We start from the raw sequence: 14,614 nt of genomic DNA, 5'->3' as shown, positions 1-14,614 counted from the left end.
ATTTGTAACAAACTCCATTCTTGGTAGGTTTCTCCTATAGTATCTCCATGTTCCCTTGCCTGGAAAGGAACATTGTATAAGGTGTGGTGTTAACCTCTACACAAATGAATGCTTGAAGTGATATGTATTTGATAATAATCACATCAAAATCCCAGCTAACTTTTCTCGTGAAGCCACAACACGCCATTCCTGACTCTTATAAGTCACAGTGGCTGTCAGAAGTGTTCCCATCAGGTCCAAATACGACTCTGCCCTTGAAAACACTGATATTTACTGCTGCTGTGATAAAGGAAAATCTGTAACTCCATATTCTGAATTTTTTGAGAAGTCTGATTTTCAAGATTAAAAACAGAAAGTACCCTTAATGGCATTTATCTGGAGATTTTTCTCTGCAATTCCTGAATGGGCTGAGCACATTTTAACTCGAGATGTGACCTTATCACTATAGAGATAGCATTTCCTTATCTCCCTCATCAAAACCCTAACAATTTTTTCTGGGTGTGAGGGGAGATGCTTGCCAAATATTGTGACGGGGAATTGGTATTTATTTTACAGAAATTATATGTAAAGTAGTAATTTCTTCAATCTTACTGATTTTGCCAATGTGATAATTATCTTTAAAAAGCACTTCATTCTTGAGTTATTTTCAGAATCTTTAAAATTCCTTTCTCTTTTGTATAGAGGAGAAATAAAACGGTGATAATTATCTTTCTCTTACAGTTTCAAAGAATTGAAGCATGCTTACCATTCTCACAATAGACTCAACAAGCTTCTGTGGAGTTTGGGTTTTGCTAATTCGTCAGAGCCATGGCCCCAGTTTGATGGACACACTGCCCCTCCCCTGCTTCAGTCCTGAGAGCTGCAGCCACATGGGCTCTGTGAGTGTGAAGGCCGTTGTGCCATGCACAGTCATCTATGGTGAACAAACAAGCTTGGTATGGCACTGGAGTGGTGGCTGCCATCTAGGCAGCCACTAGAATGGATGGCTGTGGTCCTGGAGCATTTGATGGTGCCTCAGCCCTGTCTCTTTCTCCCCCCTTCTGCTTCTGACACGGGAGTCCTCACCCGAGAGTGCTAGGTTTCCTCTTCTGTAAAGTGAGAATGAAAACAGCACCCACCTCATAGGCTACTGTTAGGATTTAATGGAAGGATCCATGGAAACAACTGTGCAAGCAGTTGGCTCTTAGGGAAGGCGATCAAGTAGAGGGGCCCCACTCTCCCTGCGGTGACTGTGGGCATCGTCAGAGCATGCTCAAAACATGGCTAATGTTAATGAGACATCTTTACTCTAAACACCCCTCCTAATGTTTATTTTTCCCTTTAAATAAACTAAAATGCTGGGACAGTTTCACTCCCCAACCGACAGCTGTTAGACACTTATCTTGTGCCCCAGATGCAGATGCCTGAAGCCAAGGATTATCAGCCAAGCAGCCAGCTGGACAGTCCTCTAGCCAGCACTGGCTGCTTTGAACACTGCCATGATACCTTGAGGAAGCTACATGGCAACCACAGCTGCTTGCTGCCAAAGGCTGTTTCAAAACAGCTTGCAGCTGACCTCTTGCCATTACAAGCCGTGGGGAGCTCTAGATGATCCTGCAGTCCAGTTTTGCTTAGGTGAGGATGAAGCTCTTCCCTAGTGGCCCAGCAGAAAGCTGGTAGCTGGCACAAACACTCAGTGATTTGCATGAGGGACCACAGTGACTGGTGCAATTATAACCTTTCATTTGCATCCAGGACTATGGTAATTGGCAGGTGCCCTTACCAAATTCCCTCTCTAGCTATTAACACAGGCTGCTTCCTCATGCTTGGAGTCAGCGAGGAGAAGCCTCCTATGCCAGCCATCCTCTGGTGTTGCAACATCTAGGCAATGAAAGGCATTTATCAGCAGCCTTCCCTCGCTTACACTTGATCGTTAGCGTTATCCCAGCGGGCTGAGCTGGTGCATGAAGAGGGGAAGGTGGTAGCAGGTGCTGGCCACAGCAGTGGTAATCACAAGAAGAGCGGACACATCTGAGTGATTTTCTGGGGGCAGAAACAGCAGAGGGCTTGGAAGAGGTGAAGATGAGAAAGATACAGGACTTGGCTTCTGGAAGAAGTCTATGAAGCTGCCCCGGGACCAAAGGTCTTAGGCACCTTAGGCCTGAGAACTGCAGTGCCAGTCACTGTCAAGGGTTGAGCATCCTCACACCCTAGATCTCGGAGCTACAACACTAGTCACTATAACACTGAGGGCCCCGGCATCTGAGGTCTATGCTGTGCTGGAGCATGAGAAAGCACCCCTGCTGCTGAGTGCCACCAAGTCTATGGCTTCTAAAGCTTGGAGCAACAGGCCCCCAGATCTCAGGGACTGGAGCTGCAAGCCTCTGGACCCTCAAAACAGAAAGGCCCATCGACGCCAATGTTGAGTTTCTTTCTCTCTACCCACAATCTTTCACAGACAGCAGAATCACCTGATGCGTATTCTCATTATTAGATTACATTGCAGAAAGGGGGATGTGAAGGGTGTGGGAAATCTGCCCAGACTGAGGGACACTGTGAAGACAAGGAAAACAATTGTCAACATCTAGGAGCACAAGCAGAAAAGGGGTGTTTTGCAGACAATGCAGGTGGGCTCAGGGAGGAAGCCATTACTGTGACTGGAGGAGCCGGTATGTTGGCAGAGTTCTGAAGGATGGACAGGGGCTCTTTCCAGTGACCAAGGCCAGAAGGCATTCCAGAAAGGGCTGGTGGGACTCCAATGGGGGCCATAGGAGATGGAGGATTGCCACTGAGGTGAGCCGTACTGGCAGACTATGGCTGTGTTCTAGAAGGTTCATAATGTGTAGTCTGAACAAAAGAGATTTGCATGCAAGTGGTGGTGGGGGGAGGGCAGAAGCTATAGGGAGACTGGAGAACACACATGATGATCCCTCCAAGTGTGAATCCCCTGAGTACAGCTGCCTTGCTGCTTGGGGAAGGACACACTTTACTAGCTACTTTCCTGATCTCACCCACCCTCACTCGCCGGCCTTTCCTCCTGGATGGTCCCAGACTCATGGGATTAACAAGCCATGAAGATGACCAGGGACAGTGCACAGAGTAGAGAGAAGACAAAGAATGTCAAGAGTGTTATCACTACAAATCATGGTAGACCTTCAGCAAGTGGGTGGTGGCTGACTGATGTGGAGGTCAAGGAGGGAAATAACTAATCAATCAAACCTCATCACACTCACCAGGCGGCAATGAGGACACAACAGGTTATCTGAGCCACTGCACCCACTTACCAGGTGGAAAAGCATGGTCCCTGCTGGAAGTTCTGCTGCCATTACAGTGAGTTCTTGATCAATTGTTGGAAATACCCATCATTACCTTTTAGCAACAAAGCACACTGGGAGAATGAGCAAGCCCCTGTCAAGGCTTGGCTTCCTTAAGTTGGATGTTACCTTTGAAAATGTCACTTAAAGCAGCAGGAGACGCTTCCCATTGAAGTACCTGGTGCACATTCAGATCACCTGTCCATTTGCCAGGTCTGTGAACATTCTACTATGTGCACTTCCTCAAAAAAAAAATTACAAAAAAAAAAAAAAATAAATAAAATAAAATAAAAAAAAAAGCAATCACTGCTACAAACATGCTGTGCACTGTTCTAACTGATAGTGAGCTCTCCAAAGCAGGTCGGTTCTCCATGGGCTTTTCCAACAATAGAACCCAGAAGTCCCAGGGCTCAGTGTACACGCCTTGAAAATGTTCCAACTAATGGATTATGCACAGATGGTGCCCGCTCCCCATCTCCAGCTCTGCCCAGCTGGACCTGGGGATACTGAGTGCATCGACCTGAGCACACTGTTTCTCTCCCAGCCTTCTCCTCCTTGGGCTGTGTAAGTGGTCATAGGGAAGGAAGGGTTTGCTTTCACAATGGCCAAGGAAAGGCTGGCCAGCAGCATCTTCCAAGGTCTGCACCTAGACCATGATGTCAAGCTCTGAAGCCTGGGCCTTGGCCCTGGAAGAGTTAAGATCATCAGGGACATAATGTATCCCCACATGTGAGAATGGCTGGCAGAGAAGAAAGGACAAGCAGTCATGTGGTCACCTTCCCCTGTTTCTCCTTAGCAACCAAGTAGTTGAACTGTGCATGGAGGACCCATATAAGTGACTCATTTATTCTATTATATCATCATTATTAAATATTTTATTATTTTTACATGAGAGATACTATGGCTGGTTCCTTATCTGTTCCCAACATGGCTGGGGTACTAGGGTGGCTATTCTGCCTCTAAACGTGGGTCCAGAGGAATCATCCCTGGGGATGAAAGAGGTGGTAGAGGACAAAATAGAGTCTAATGGCAGTGTTACTATCAGAATTGCAACAAAGTATCCCGTGACACAATAGTAATGACAAGCTGTTGTCTCTTCAAACAGAAAGATCTCCCCATCAGTTACATCAGAAAGATAAGCAAACACACACCCGCATCCTATTCCAGCAAACTCTGGTTCTCTGGACTCGCAAGGCAGGAGAGTCAGTAGCTCCTATTATTAACTGTGCTAGGTACTGGGGGTGGGAGCTCTCGACGGAGCTCTTGGATTGGTGTGGGGCTATTTTTAGGATGCAGAGTCCTGTCTGTGTCCTCCTGCTGCCCTACTTGATAGGAGAACAAGTAGCTATTTTTTTTTTTTCCTCAAATAGTCAGGCATATCGATAGATACTTCAAGCTGCAGAGTCATCGTTGTTGGTAATTATCTCTGTCCCTTCCATGCACCACAGGACAAAACGACACAGTGACTCATAAGCATAAAAACTTTTGTCTCTTAGAGTGAATCAGACATACTCTCTACCCCAACTCTAGTTGACACTATGCAGGATACAGGCTCCCTGGCTTCCCTTGGAGTATGCTGGTATTTCTTGGCGTGGCACTACAGGCAAGATTCATTGTTCTGTGCCTTCACAGCATGGCTTCACTCATGATGTTTTACAAACCAGTAGCAGACTCTCTGGAACCAAGGTGTTGAACTAGTTAATAAATCCCCATATGGGTTGGCTATGGGTATGTCTCCTTCATTCCAGTTTAAATGTTGAACCTACAACCTTTGGAACCTAGAGACATGACCTTATCTGCAGATAGAGTCTTTAATGGCTATCAGGTTAAAATGAAGCCCTCAAGACAGGCCCTAATTAAACAGGACTATATCATCACGAGAGGCCAGACAGGCGCACACGGAGGGAAGAATGTTGTGAGAACCAAGAGGGAAGGCACCATCTACAAGTCAGGGACAGAGGTCTCAGGAGAAGCAGACACTGTCACATCTTGACTTTCAAGGTCTAGCTTTCAGAGCTGTGGGGGAATGAAGGTCTGTCCTTGGAACCATGAAGCTGTGGCACCTCTGGGATATAGCTCTTGCAAATTAACAAAGCTTTGGACACACAATGTCTGTTGCCACGGTGTGGTATGTTCAACCTGAGTGTTCCAGGACAGTTATGAACATGACCCGACACAAAACAACACACTTACTTTAAAGATCTATCTATCATCTATCTATCTATCTATCTATCTATCTATCTATCTATCTATCTGTATATATCTGTATATATATGTATATGTATATATATATATACACATAACACGCATATATACACACACATACATATGTATATATTTGTAACTTGATTGATTGTGCCATTCTTGAATGTGAGTATCACAGATAACTTGAAATTACAATGTCCAAATGTTGGACAGAGGGCATTTAAAGTAAAAACTCACAACTGGACAAAGTGCAGAGAGGAAGTGACTCTGGAACGCTCGCAATAAAGTGGATATCTGTATCTACCCCCACCCCAACACACAAGGTAGAATGTCCTTACCCTTAGAGACCATCAAAGAGGAAGGGTGTGTGTGTGTGTGTGTGTGTGTGTGTGTGTGTGTGTAGGAGGTCAGAGTCTTTTGAACACGGCAGGGCTCCTGTTCTCATGAACTCACAGCTGCTTTCGTTGCCTATGCAAGGTCCATACAAGATCTAGCCAGGAAGCAATACAGCAAAGGGAATAGTGAGAATGGTGTTTTGTGAGCGCCCACATGTGGCTGAGAAGCCGTTGGCTAGCTGATGGGAAGAGCCAGTTTCTTTAAGGCCTCTGGTAAGTCAATCCAGGCACTGCTGATGGGCTCACACCTCTTAGCATATGAGTGACACAAGTCAGACAAGTTATATGAAGTTGAGAGAGATGGGAGTATTGGAAGTGGATCTGGAAGGAGCTAGGGGGGAGGCCTGAGGGGTACATGTGATCAAACTACACTGTGTGCATGTATAACATTCTCAAAAAATTAATGAAACATCACATATATTTTTAAGAAGGTTGCACAGGCCTGGCTGCAGACTGCAAGCTCTAATGTGACTCCTGGGCTATGGCATCTGGGCTGCACAGTCCTCTCTCTAACTTCACCCCTCAGATAAGCAGTGATCCCTGTGGGCTTCCCTCATCGATGAAATCTTAGAAACGTGGCACTCCTTTAGTTGCTGACCAGACTTTACACAGACACTCAAGACATAAGGATGGTTTGGTCCCAAGGGCCTGTGAACTTTTTGTAGTGAACTGGTTACCACTGCTTCCATGTGGGTGACAGTGATGATTACGTAGGTGACAATGAATGCACGGCCACCTGGAAGCAGCAAAGGTGTTCAGGTGGTCCAGTATGAGATGCTGCCTTTTCTCCCCCTTTGTTCACCAGAGTCTGGCGTCTCTCCTTATGAGAACCTGAAGTGGACACTTAGGTTGTCCTGACACCAGGGAGCTGCGGTTTCCATACCGGATGGTGGTTGAGATAGGAATCCACCCCAGGAAGCTTTGGTAGCTGCTGTGCTCAGACTGGCCACGCTGTGGCATTGAAAACAGGAAATGTGAGCTGTTGCTGTCACTACTGTTTGTAATGCAGACACTTAGTTCTGAGGGGACAGGGAAGGGAGAGGAACTGTCATTCAGGGGCCATCTGGTTCTCTGATGACAATCATAGCTAATTAATTAAAACAGGGACACTCAGGAGGTGTGCAAGTGTCTGAAGAGAATCCTGAGCTAGGGCATAATCAAGTGCCTTTTATCTGCAGCCATGGGAGGGCTGTCTGCTGTGACCAACAAATGTGCCCCATTCCATGCTGGTGAGCTTGGTGGCACTCAGTGACCCGGCTCTCCTCTTTATTCTTGGAGCCTAGACTTGCAGGTTCTGCTCTCAGTAAGCTCAGAACTCAGAGTTTCACCGTTTGTTTGTGATGCCTGCTAGTGCAAGCTGTTTGTGATGCCTGCTAGTGCAAGCTTGATGCTGGCGCTGCCGCTTTCCTTCAGTCCTAAGACAGAACTCTGAAAGCCTTTCCATGCTAACACCGTCATGTTGGAGCTACGAGTTGTGATCCTATGGCTCTGTGCACAGCAGAGGAGGCAAAATGCTACTCTGAAAGCTTTTAACTCTTGCACTGGATTATCTCAAAGGCCCAGAAACTGTTCTTCCAACTGCAGAGAACTAACCATTACTCCAAACATCTCATGGTGAGTATGGAGGATCACATCTGTAACCCCGACATTCAGGATGTTGCTGCAAGAGGATTGTCTTGAGTTTCAGTATCATCTTTAAAAGAAAAAAAAAAAAAAAAAAAAAAAAAAAGAATGTCCCTATTTAGAATCCTTCTAGCTAGTCATAAACAGGTAAGAGGCTTATGTCTCCTTATACACAGAATATATCATATAAGAGAGAAATGTATTCATTTAATTCAGAGTAACCCACAGTGCAATGTGAAAGCCACTTTGGAAATAGAAGACACCCATTCAGCCCAGACAAAGCCTTATGAAGTTCTTGAATTCTTCACACAGAGGGCAAACCTGACCGTTTGACTTTGCAGACATTATCAACCAAATGCTTTTGAATGTTACATGTTAAACTCCTTGAGATTTTTCCAAAGACACTGGAAGGGTACTTCCTCATTTCAGAAAGTTACGTGAGTGCTCTCCTGTAAAAGGGACAAACACACCTTTTCTAACTGCAGCTTGAGAAACAAATCCTAAAGAGAAATGCAGACAGACAGAGGGACAGCACCATTAGAATGCAACAGCCTCTTCAAGTGATTGTGGGCGAGTGGCAGCCTTTGAATAGCTAATCAGGTGTTTGGATGGGTCCAACCCACATCACCTCTACCTATGGGATTAGTTTGGTAACTACTACATGTGCAGTGAACAGCCCTTGGTCATGGATCTGCAAAGAGACAAAGGCTTCACAGTCCTCTGGTAACCAGAGAGGCTGCTGCTGTTCCATCATACCCAGGCCCTTAAAACTTTAATGACAATTCATCTCTTCAGTCCTATTATTGCGCTTGAATATTTCATGTGTAGCACATATCACTCTCTTTTGGAGAACTGTATGTTGAAGTCGGGGGATAGCAAATACAGAGAAAGTAAACGGCTGTTTTAAAAAGTCTTGACTATCATCTAAAAGGTACCGTACGGCACCTCATCAGATGATGCAATGCAGCCTGCAAGGTGGGAAGGAACAGGGTCCAATTCCTTATCAGATTGTGATAGAAAAAATGCTGCTGTTTTCAGTGAGCAATTCTCTCATCTGCAATGAATCTTGGTTTCTTTATAAAGAAATAGAACATGTATGACAAAGACCGAGAAGTAGAAGGGCATCCAAGGAGCTGTCTGTTGTTTGTAGCATCAAGCAAAAATTGTAAAACTATCAAGATACTTCCTCATTCAAAATAATTATTTCCCTGAATCTCCAGAATGCACCCTGGAACCTTAAATATCCCTCAAGGCCATAATGCCGCAGACTTGAGGCTATGGGGCAAATTACATTTCTCTGACCCTCCAAGTCATCTTCCCTGAGAAGTGATTGAGAAACAAATGACCATGGCATTCCTGGGGACCACCCTTGCATTGCATTCATATAGTCAGTCCCCCTTGGGAAATAGAGATAGCCCCCTCGCCCATTGGCAGGTACTCAATCACATGCGCCCGTATCCTGGCCAGTGTCTTGGGGTGGGATGAAGGAAGCTGGCTGTCAAAGCATCAGCCGGCTCAGTTATAGCACCTGCTCTGGAGCCCTCATGCCCAGCCTACTCCTACGGCAAGTGTGACTCCTGGGAATGGTGGGCTGGCAGGATGGCTTCGGGATGCAGAGACCCTTTTGCTGGCATTGGGATGCCTTTCTTTATCTTCTTTTTTAAACCCCAGGTGTTCAGCCTTGAGAGAAATGGGCAGAATGAGCTCCGTTTGATTAGTGTGTTTGGTTAGTGTGTGCACCTGCGGTGAAATGGGCAGAGATAGGCACTGGGGAAGAAATGATCAACTCCAATTAACTGGCTGCACAGAGACCATGTGGAGGTCACTGGAGGTCTTTTAAAGAAACTGAGAATTCTCTGGAAATACTGAAGATGTCCAGGCCAGATAGAAATGCGATTTGACAAAACGATGTTAGGAAATGCCCACCGTAGATTTGAATGTGTCCAAGAACATAGAACACTAGAAAACAAACCCACCATGCTCTTCCCTGCAGCTGGGTGGGAGGCTTGTGTCAGGAAATCCATTGATCTCCTGTAAGTTTTGGGGTTGTATCTCTGTAAAGTAATAGGTGAGGGGACTCAGGTGACCTGCTGAGCGTTCCTTTCTGTGCTTGCTTAAATCTTTAGCCTCCAACCCATGGTGTGTGTGTGTGTGTGTGTGTGTGTGTGTGTGTGTGTGTCAAGTTATCAACAAAAGAAACAAGGTCTGAGGCCCAGCATATACTCCAGAGATGTTTCATGAAGGGGCAAGTATCAGGCTGAGAAGTTGGGTGGCGATCAGGGCAGCTTTCCCCGGATGGAGTCTGGCCTGATCTGACACTCATAAAGACTGGAACCACACTTCTGGAGTCTTCCTAGAGAACTTTGTACCTTTAAAGGGGGGCTGCTGGAAGGAAAGAGCAGGGGAGAGGCTTAGCAGCAGGCCTGGTCTGAATAGAGTCTACCTGAGACATTCGAAGAAGAAATGTGTGTGTGTGTGTGTGTGTGTGTGTGTGTGTGTGTGTCTGTGTGTGTGTATGTACATGTGTGTGAGCGTTAGTGTGTATGCTTGTGCATATATTCGTATATATACATACATACATATAAGTGCTTTTATGGGTATGAGCATATATATGTGTGTTTGTGTGTGTATGCTAGTGTGTGTGTGTGTGTTTTATGGGTGTGAGCGTGTGTGTGCGCGCGCCCACGCGTGTGTGGCGTGCCTCGCTTGCTTATGTGCCTGAGTGTGACATGCTGGGCTGGAATCTTAGGTCCTAGGCTTCAGGAAAAGTTCGTATCTTCATGGTAATCACACTGACCAGAGAAGGGAAGGAAAGTATGGGAAATTCAGGAGAGTGGAAAATGGGAAAGGGATTTGTGGGGAAGAAGACAGAGGGAAGAAGTATCACCAGAGGGAGAAGAGGAAGAGGGAGTGAAGGGTAGTCTGCGGAGAAGTAGAGAAAAGGAGGGAGGATCTCAGAAAGCGAAAGCAAGAGAACCCAGCGGTTCTAGCGGGGCAGGCGCTGGAGTCCAGGGGGCTGGCATGCAGAAACGCACAGGAAGAAAATCCCCTTAGGGAAAAGAAGCGGAGGCGGTCGGAACTAAGTCTCCCCAGGCAGGTTTGTTCACAGTGACCTGGCCCAGCTCTCACATGCCCCTAGAGGGGTCAGGCATCGCTTCCCATCTCCTCCTAGCTTCGAACCCCCACCCACCCCTACCTCCTTCCTCTGGTTTTGCAACCTTACCTGGCCCTTGACCAGGCTGGCAGCAAACTGGCGCATGACGGCCTCCACGGTGTAGGGCGCTGGACCAGCCGCGCGGCGTGAGCAACTCCATGCAGATGGCGCCGCCGTCCAGCACGTAGCCGTTCTCCAGCCGCGGGCTGAGCACCCGCATGAAGGGCGGCGAGAAGGGGAAGTTATCCGGGAAGGTGAGGTTGAGCAGGATGAACTCGGTGTTGGTCTCCTTCATGTCCTGCCACAGCACCGAGTCCTTGTCCACCTGGTGCAGCTTCACGTTCCAATCGAAGAGGCTGTCGTTCACCAGCTCCACCGAGATGAAGCGGTCACTGAGGCGCGCGATGTCCTGGAGCTCCTTCATGAGCCGCCGGCTGCGCACTTGTGTGCAGTGCTGCTGGCGCGCCGCGGGCACCAGGCTGCCGCCCGTCGCCGCCGCGGCCACCGCGGGGCCCGGCCCCGCCCTGGCGCCCGCCGCCCGCTCCCGGGGCCCCCCGGCGCCCGCCGCCCCCGCCGCCCCCGCGCCCGGCTGCGGCTGCTTGTCGCGTGCGGCCAGCTCCGCGGCGCGCTTGCTCTTGCCCTTGCCGGGGCCCGGGCTGGCGTCGCCCGCGCCCCCGGGTGCTGCTGCTGCTGTTGCTGCTGCTGCTGCTTGTGGCCGCCGCTCTTGCCGCCTCCTTTGCCGCGCAGCACGCGCTCTGCTGGCCGCCGCCTCCTCCGCGGTGGTTGTGGTGGTGTTTGGGGTCCTCCGTGTCCCGGTTGTGCAGGCGAATGAGCCCGATTTTACGGAGCAGCGTGGCCATCTTAGGCTCGGTTTTGGCCGGCGGCTCCCCCGGGGCTCCTGATCCCGGAACGGGATAGTTGGGACACGCGGCGCTTGGGGCGGCGGCAGGCGACCGCTCAGCGGGGCGCGGCGAGGGCCACCTCAGGAGCCGGCGGCCGTGGCGCAGCGGAGCTGGTAGTACCGGCGCTCGCTGGCCGCTGTGTCGCCGCTGTCATATGACGGGTCTGCTCCGGCGAGAGCTCCGGCCGCCCGGGGGGGGGGAGGCGTGGAGACGCGGAGCCACTGCTGTCCCTGGCCGGTCCCAGAGCGCAGTCCCCGGACGCCCGGTGTCCGTGGTCCTTTGTGCGCGGCCGCAGACTGGCTGGCCGGGAGTCTGAGAACAGCACCGAGGCGGCAGAGCTGCCCGCGGCGCCCCGGAGGCGGCGAGGTGGCCTCGGAGTCGCGCTGTGCGCCTGCCGGGCCGTGCGGCGCTGGCGGCTACCGCGGGGCCCGGGCCACTGCCGCTCTCGTCGCCGCCGCCGCTGCGGCTGCTGACATTGCAGAGGCGGCTGCTCCGTCTGAGCCGAGCGCGGCGCGGAGGGGGCGGCACTGGCGGCCGGGAGGGGGGGCGCGGGGCGGAGCCGCGGGCTTGACTGCGCCGTGCCACCCCCGCCGCCGGGTTCCTGCGGCGACACACGCACGGCCGCTGGGGGGAGACAGCGGTGCGCGATCGCACCGTTGGCTCTGGGCGGCGTGCGAGCCAGGGAACCAGAGATGGGTTGGCCTACGCTAATAGGGTCTCAGAATCACTGCATTATTCTATCCCCAATTCTGGATGCCGAGTCTGGGGTCTAGGTCTCATATCCCATTTAACCTCCTTGGACAACGTAGAGGGGAAGGGTGGAAATCTACCTCTTTATTAATCCTTCCAATCAGATGGATGAACCCAATGTGTCTATGCAACAGTTCTGGGCGGGTGGGAGCGAAGGACGGCAGGAAGGGACACTTTCTTCAGAACAGATCAAAGAATCCGACCCGAGAGCAGGATGAGAGTCCAGGCCAGCCGCAAACCCAAAGCACAGCCTCCAAGTCACGACTCAAGTAAAAGCCAACACACAGACCCCACTGGGCAGCTCGGCTCCTGCCTGTTGGCAGCAGAGTCTCGGCTTTCCGCGGCCAGGTTGTGAGTAGTGGCGGCTTTCCAAAATGCTGAGGAGAAGCTCATCAAATGTCTTCCTGGCGCTGACCCGTGCCGAGGGTGGGAAAGGACATCCTGAGCAGCACCTCCCTCGCCCACAGTGCGAGGGACCTCCCCAGTGCTCGCATAAGGGGAGGGATCCGCCTTCCACCTGCAGATTCCCAGCCCTTCCTGCCTTTTCTCCTTCTAGCCTGTGGAAACTCACATTTAAAATCTGGTGAAAATTCCAACTAAACGGTATGTCAGATTAGTTCAAACTGTGAAGGGTCCACGTGATGCGTGTGTAGACCAATTGAGAAGGCGAAACCAACCCCTCAAGTACAGGAAATATCCTGATACCACCCTAGCCGCTCGGTTCTTGTTTCTTCTGGATGCGAGCACGTCGCCTTTTTGCTTCCAACATCTTTTTACCAGAGTTTGAATTTTCAGCGTGGAAAATAACTGGTGAGGTCACTGTGAAGGCACTGAGCGGAAGGATTCATATTTAGGGATAGATATGTAACAGGGATGAACTGGTTTAGAGGAGCAGAAGGTTCATGCCCAGCTGGCATTGCACTAGGAGAGGGGGTTCCCTAGAGGCCCCGGCAGTCCTTTGACTTTCAGCAGGACCCACTCAGTGTTGTGAACAAAGAACAACTCAGAGTATTGGGTAAATCAGAGCCAAGCTGACCCAAGGTCCCTTTGTCCTAATCTGATTGTTTTGTTTATGAGTTCATTCTATACCATTCTCTTGTTTTTATCATTTTGTGTCACCACCATCACTGTCGCCGCCGCCGCCGCTGTCGTGGTAGTCGTCGTCGTCGTCATCATCATCATCATCATCACTGAGAAAGAGCAAGAGGGTAGAAGTATATGCCTGCAGCTTCCTGAGAGTAATTTTCTTTAACCATGCAGGCTCAATAAAATGGTGAAAAGCTGGGGAGAAAGAGGCTGGGCAGGGGTCAGGGTCAACTACCTTGTTCATTGTTCTGTCAAAAATGCCTGGGCAAAGGCAACTTAGGGAAGATGCGCTGGCTAGTTTTATGTCAACTTGACACAAGCTAGAGTCTTCCCAAAGGAGGAAGCCTCAACTGAGTAAAATGTCTCTGTGAGATATGGCTCCAGGCAGGTCATTTTCTTAGTGATTGATGAGGAGAACAAAGCCTGTTGTGGGTGGGACGGTCTCTGGGGTAACAGTCCCCAGTTCTATAAGAAAGCAGATTGAGCAAGTCATGATGAGCAAGCCAGTAAGCAGCATCCTTCCATGGCCTCTGCGTTGGCTCCTGCCTCCAGATTCCTGCCCTGGATGAGTCTCTGCCCTCACTGTTTTCTTATGGTGAACTGTTAAATGGAAATATGAATGAAATAAACCCTTTCCTCTATAGCTTGCTTTTGATCTTGGTGTTTCATTACAGTAATATTAACCTTAACTAAGACAGAAGGAAAAGCTTGTTTTAGCCTGTAGTTTGTGGGCATAGTCAATCGTGGTGGGGGTGGAAGCCAGAGGCAGGCGGTCACAATGCACCCACAGTCAGAGAGCAAAGAGTTCATCTTACTTTCTGCTGTTTCCCATATTTACTCAGTCATGTTCATGGCATGATGACAGCCACATTCAGGGTAGTTCTTCCTTGCTCAGGTAAACTTTTCTGGCAACGCCCTTATCGACATGCCCAGAAATATGTTTCTATGGTGATTTTAAATCACACCAAGCTCACAATCAATATTAATTATCACACAGTCTATGCCTTATGATTTAACTTTTATGGAAGCCCTAGCAAGTATTCTAAGACAGTTTTTATTGGCAAGAAACTGAGTTCTAAAGAGACCCAGCTGCTTGCTCCACACTGCCATATGATAAGAGGAATGGTCTAGCTGGGACCCATATCATGGTGACCCTCTACCACCAGATCCGCAGGTCCCAAGGCCCCCAGGCTTGCCTAAGACTGA

General features: G+C 49.4%; 1 pseudogene; it reads right to left on the bottom strand.

Annotated features, from left to right (window-relative positions):
• Positions 1-11,562, bottom strand: part of LOC127225593 (ubiquitin-conjugating enzyme E2Q-like protein 1) — a 36,717-nt pseudogene extending 25,155 nt beyond the window's left edge.
• Positions 11,563-14,614: the final 3,052 nt, after the last annotated feature.

Source organism: Phodopus roborovskii, unplaced genomic scaffold (assembly GCF_943737965.1).
Source record: "Phodopus roborovskii unplaced genomic scaffold, PHOROB, whole genome shotgun sequence".
Lineage (NCBI taxonomy): Eukaryota > Metazoa > Chordata > Mammalia > Rodentia > Cricetidae > Phodopus > Phodopus roborovskii.
Note: the sequence above shows the minus strand (reverse complement) of the source record. Positions and strands in the feature narration are given on the sequence as shown.